We start from the raw sequence: 6,000 nt of genomic DNA on the forward strand, positions 1-6,000 counted from the left end.
AATAGTAACTGCACCCACTTCTCTTCCTTCATACACTACAACATCTGGCACACTGCTAGTGTCTTTCACAGTGAAGAATGATGCAAAATACTCATTTAGTTCATCTTCCATCTCCTTGTCCCCGTTATTATTTCTCCTGCCTCATTTTCTAGCGGTCCTATATCCACTCTCATCTCTTTTTATTTTTTACATACTTGAAAAAGCTTTTACTATTCACTTTGATATTGTTTGCTAGCTTTCTTTCATTTTTCATCTTTTCCCTTCTAATGATACCTTTAGCTGCTCTCTGTAGGCTTTTAAAAACTTCCCAATCCTGTCTTCCCACTAATTTTTGCTTTGTTGTATGCCCTCTCTTTTGTTTTTACATTAGCTTTGACTTCCCTTGTCAGCCACAGTTGTATTATTTTGCCATTTGAGTATTTCTTCATTTTTGGAATACACATGTCCTGCACCTTCCTCATTTTTCCCAGAAACGAATGCCATTGCTGCTCTGCTGACATCCCTGCCAGCAGCTCCTTCCAATTTACTTTGGCCATCTCCTCTCTCATACCACTGTAATTTCCCTTACTCCACTGAAATACTGCTACATCAGACTTTTATTTCTTCTTATCAAATTTCAAGTTAAAATCAATCATATTGCGATCACTGGTTCCTAAGGGTTCTTTTACCTTAAGCTCCCTAATCGCCTCCAGTTCATTACATAACACCCAATCCAGTATAGCTGAACCCCTAGTAGGCTCAATGACAAACTGCTCTAAAAAGCCATCTCTAAGGCATTCAACAAGCTCACTCTCTTGAGATCCATTACCAACCTGACTTTCCCAATCGACCTGCATGTTAAAATCTCCCATGACTACCATAACATTGCCCTTTTGACTCACCTTTTCTATTTCCTGTTGTAACCTGTGGTCCACCTCCCAGCCACTGTTGGGAGGCCCGTATATATCTGCCATCAAGGTCCTTTTACCCTTGCACTTTCTTAACTCAACCCACAAGGATTCAACACCTTCCGATCCTATGTCACATCTTTTCTATTGATTTGATGCCATTCCTTACCTGTAGAGCCAAACCACCCCATCTGCCTACCTTCCTATCCCGTGGATACAATATTGAACCTTGGACATTCAGCTCCCAACTACAGCCATCCTTCAGCAACGATTCAGTGATGGCCACAACATTCCACCTGACAATCTGTAATAGTGCAACAAGGTTATCCACCGTATTTCTTATACTCCGTGCATTGAGATACAACACAATCCTGCACAAGAACTCCCAAGTCCCTTTGTGCCTCCGTTTTTTTTGTATTTTCTCTCCTTTTAGAAAATAGTCAACCCCTTAATTTCTTCTACCAAAGTGCATGACCATACACTTCCTGACTATATATTCTATCTGCCACTTCTTTGCCTATTCTCCTAATCTAAGTACGTTTGTACTTCTCTAGCCTCTCTTCTTCCTCAAAACTACCTGCTTCTCCACCTATCTTCATATCATCTGCAAACTTTGCAACAAAGCCATCAATTTTATCATCTAAATCATTGACTAATAATGTAAAAAAGAAGAAATTTGCTAGGGACACTCAGGGGAGTCAGGAGTAGATTACAACCCTCTGGATCAGGTGTTTTATGAGATGTTCGTAACAAAGAAATAACAGAGTATTACTGCAGCATGTAACATGGCAAATGTAACCAATTCACTGTAACAAATAACCTGCCTTGTGCTCCTTCTTTATACTGAAAACCAGTTCAAACTGGACAATTGAAAGGAATCTTCTCTGATAAGCATCCACACCAGGACCACCAGATAGCTACTTTGCCCAAGCAGTAAGGCTGACCAACAGCTCCACCTACTAACCCAGCCCACCACCATGAATTTATCATTTCCTGCCAGTCACCTTAAGTAAAGACATTCCTGTACCTAGTGTCACTTTACATACAATCAATCTGTGTATATAAGCTACCTTATGTACCTATATTTATTGTGTCTTTATTATTGTGTTCTTTATCTTGTGTTTCTTTTTGTGCTACATCTGATCCAGAGTAACCACTATTTCATTCGCCTTTGTATTCATGTACTGAAAATGACATTAAACAATCTGGAATCTTCAGTCTTGAATAAAAACAGCCTGACAGACAACAAGTGCAGTCTTAATTTACGTTACCATGACATCTCATGCTTACAGTCAGAAAAACAAAGTATATAACCAGTTATACTACGTTTCTGAAAATCCACTAAACATTTACAGGTAAACAGGTAATTATACAAGCATAAAGAAAGTTAAATTACAAAATAAAACCATTTAGACCTTAATCCAACAGACTGATATTAGCATCATTAACAAAATACTGGAGGAACTCAACAGGTGGACATGGGGATGAAGGACATCCATAGTCGTCAGGCTTTCCCGGGTCGGTGTATGTCCTGGTGAGCAGGAGGCCCGAGGAAGCACAAGGGCTGGTGAGTCAGTGTGTTGGCAGTTTGTGCCACAGGGTTCTGTCATTGACTTGTCCAGGGGCTGATACCGGACATGGGTGCCTGAAGTCTGGAAGTCACAGACTGATGGTCGAGGCCAGGACACTTGTCCTGGAGGTGGAGCACTGTCGTGTTTGTGGTGGGAAAGAGGAAAGGGGCTTATTCTGTTGCTTGTTGTGTTCTGTATTGCTCTGTTGAGCATCGTAGGTGTGCTCCGTTGGTGCCAGAGTGTGTGGTGACACTTGTGGGCTGCTCCCAGCACATCCTTAAGTTGTGTTGGCTGTTAACAGAAATGACACATTGCACTGTCTGTTTTAATTTACATCTGATCAATAAATCTGAATCTGAACACTTAACGTCAAGGGTAGTCACTCTTACTTCATCTCGGAAATTCAGCTCTTTGGTCCATGACGGGAACAATGCTCTGGAGTGACAAAAACAATACCAGGCATCGGTGAACAGCTCCTGCTCGGTAACTCTGTCCGGGCTGTTACAAATGTTAGCTGTGAAATGGCATGAGATCACTTGGTATACAGGAACCATCATTGAGATTAGATATGCAGCGGAATGGGACTGCTCAGTGCTGATCTATTACCAATGTCAGATGAGCAATAGGTTGAGATCATTCAATTCAATTACTGACACTAGGTGAAGGGGCTGGTGGGTGCGGATCACAATATGGGTGACCATCACTGGTACGTAGTTGTACCATGGGGTGACATCATTAGAGAGAAGGCCAGGATTGTGAAGACACATACTCAAAGTTTTAGGAGCAGTTTCCTCCCTTCAGCCATCAGATTTCCCAACAAATGGTGAACCCACGAACACTACCCTCGCGATTTTTGTTCTTTTTGGTTTTTTTTATGTAGTTTGACCTTTCTCGAATCCTTTTTTTAAACTAAAAATATATGGATCGAGGAGTGGAGTTAACAACATTAATGATTGTATCCGATGTAATATGTTAGCCTGACTTTGCTTTAGTTTTGTTTAGTTAGTCTAGTTTTGCTTAGCTTAATTTAGTATGTTTTTTTTTCTTTTCTAGTTTGCGGTTTTTTTTTTAGTTTTTTTCCATTTATCCTTTACCATGTTCAATTATATTTAGAGTTGGGGAGATCTAACATACTTGTACTATCAGCAATTTTATATTTGCTAATGTTAGCTATCAATAATGTAATCCCATTCTCTTTTTATTAATATTATTGTTTTGTTTATAATTTTGAAAATTAATAAAAAGATTGGGAAAGGTTTTTGTTCTGTTTTTGAAGCACTTATTTTTCATGATCATTTCTTATTATAAATTATAGTATATTGTTAATGTATTGCAGTCACAAAATAGCAAATTTCACAACACATGCTAGTGAAAATAAACATAATGTTGATTCTGATTCAGCACAGGAGCAGTTATTAATTCAGCTGAGTTCTGGGAGTGCAGTTTCTGATCTGATTCCAGGAGGCACCCTCCCACTGGAACCACTGGATGTTCAGTCTGCTCATTTCACGTACAAGTCTACTGCTCCGACAATTGTACAAAGCTGTTAACAGCTCTGAGAACTTACTATTAAAGTGTGCTTTCTCAATGGCCTTTCTCTGCACTCTCCGATCAGTGACAGCCTGTGAGATTACTGGACACTTAAAACATACTAATTTCTTTTTCAAATTTCTTCTTTGAATTTAGAGATACCGTGCGTTAACAGGCCCTTCCAGCCCAACGAGCCTGTGCCGGCCGGTTACACCCACGAGACCAATTAACCTTCTAACCCGTACGTCTTTGGAATGTGGGAGGAAACCGGAGCACCAGACAAATCCCACATGGTCAAGGGGAGAATGCACAAACTCCTTACAAACGGTGGCAGAAATTGAACCCCTGTCATTGGTGCTGGAAGCGCATTACGTCAACCACGACGCTCCATGCCACCTCTGCTTATTTTCCTTCATTACTTGTCTCTCCCCTTGTATTTACCCAGTGTGACGTACCTGCTTTTAAGTCTGGTTCATGTCTGCATTGTCCTGTCTGATGGGTTCAGAAGGCACACAACTTCTCTTCCAGTTCACCCAGCCTGCAGTTCCCCGAACTCCCCTGCCCGTCCAACAATGAGGTAAGTTTTTTAGGCATTTTAAACCACCTGAGAACAAAGCTAACTAAACACCACAGGGGAAATTCCCTATCTCATTGTGAACTGGTCAGTATTATGTTCCTTTGTCCCTTTCAAAACATTAGTGAAACCTCGGTCAATCGGACTCTGCAGAGAGGGCTTTGGTAGCAATGGTCTGTTTCAGATGCTCTGGCATCAAACTGGGAGGGACATGTAGGAGTTATGAGAGTTTTGTTTTTGAAACAACACATTACAAAGCAACGCACACAAAAGACTGCAGGTTAAGCAGCATCTATGGAGGGGAATAAACGGCTGGTGTTTCAGGCCGAGGCCCTTGTTATGTTTTGTAACTTCAATACATTAAACTAATTCAAATGAAGACATGGGAGTACGAAATGTGGGTATAACTTCGAGTTTACTATTAAGTGAGGTGCGCACATATCCCCTGGTAGCGTGAAGACATATGCAATTCAAATATTTATACATATAACCCATAACAAATTGTTTAAACGAACAAGAATGTTTAACCAAATAGTATATATATACAAGATTACTCAATTACTGAAATATTAAAGACACAACACTCCTCCCTGCTTAGTTATAAACTTATTATATTATAAACTTCCTCATAAAATGCATCTCAAATATATACTGTACATAGTTTACTATATAATACAACTACTGTATACAGGCATCCACATCATAGTAAATTTTAAATTGCTCCATTCAGGCCTAAAGATTTAATCACAGTGGAGGATTCCTTACTCTTGGGAGATAACATCTTTCACTCTGCTTGGCAGGTGAGAGGTGTGGGTGTGAAGCAATCTCGGGTTCTGGGCCCTCCTTCGTGGTTGTGGGAGCTGACTCTGGGAGTGCAGGAAGTGGGTCTGACAGCGGTAGCCAATTTCCTTCTCTAACAATTGACTCTGCTCTCCTCAGCTGATCGATGTGTCATCTCCGGATGACATCAATGCAATCTCCACCGTGCAGGAGAGTGAGAAATCTCTTCAAGAGGACTGGTGTTCCAGAATGCTTAGTCAGTGACAATGGACCACAGTTTGGGGGGGAACAGTTTCAATCATCCCTGAAATTGAATAGAATAAGCCATATTACATCTGCACCAAACCACCCAGCTACAAATGGCAGCCTGGCGCTAAGTTTTGTCTGGAGTCTAAAGAACATTTACCTGAACAACATCAGCAGAACACACTACACCAACACTAAGTCAGTTCCGGCCCTAATCTTTCCATGTACCCATTTTTGATCCTCTCTATAGTCCCTCGCTTATCTAGGAGTGAAACATTGAACCTCCCCGTTTGCAGAGCCCTCAGTTTGTCTCAGCTGTTCGTCCTGTGTCCTGCTTCTGACACTGGGCTTGGGGAGATCCAAGCGTTAAGGCAAGGGATGACCCAGGAACAGCACAGCTGATGGGGTGTTG

This window comes from Mobula birostris, chromosome 1, assembly GCF_030028105.1.
Source record: "Mobula birostris isolate sMobBir1 chromosome 1, sMobBir1.hap1, whole genome shotgun sequence".
In the NCBI taxonomy this organism is placed as follows: Eukaryota; Metazoa; Chordata; class Chondrichthyes; order Myliobatiformes; family Myliobatidae; genus Mobula; species Mobula birostris.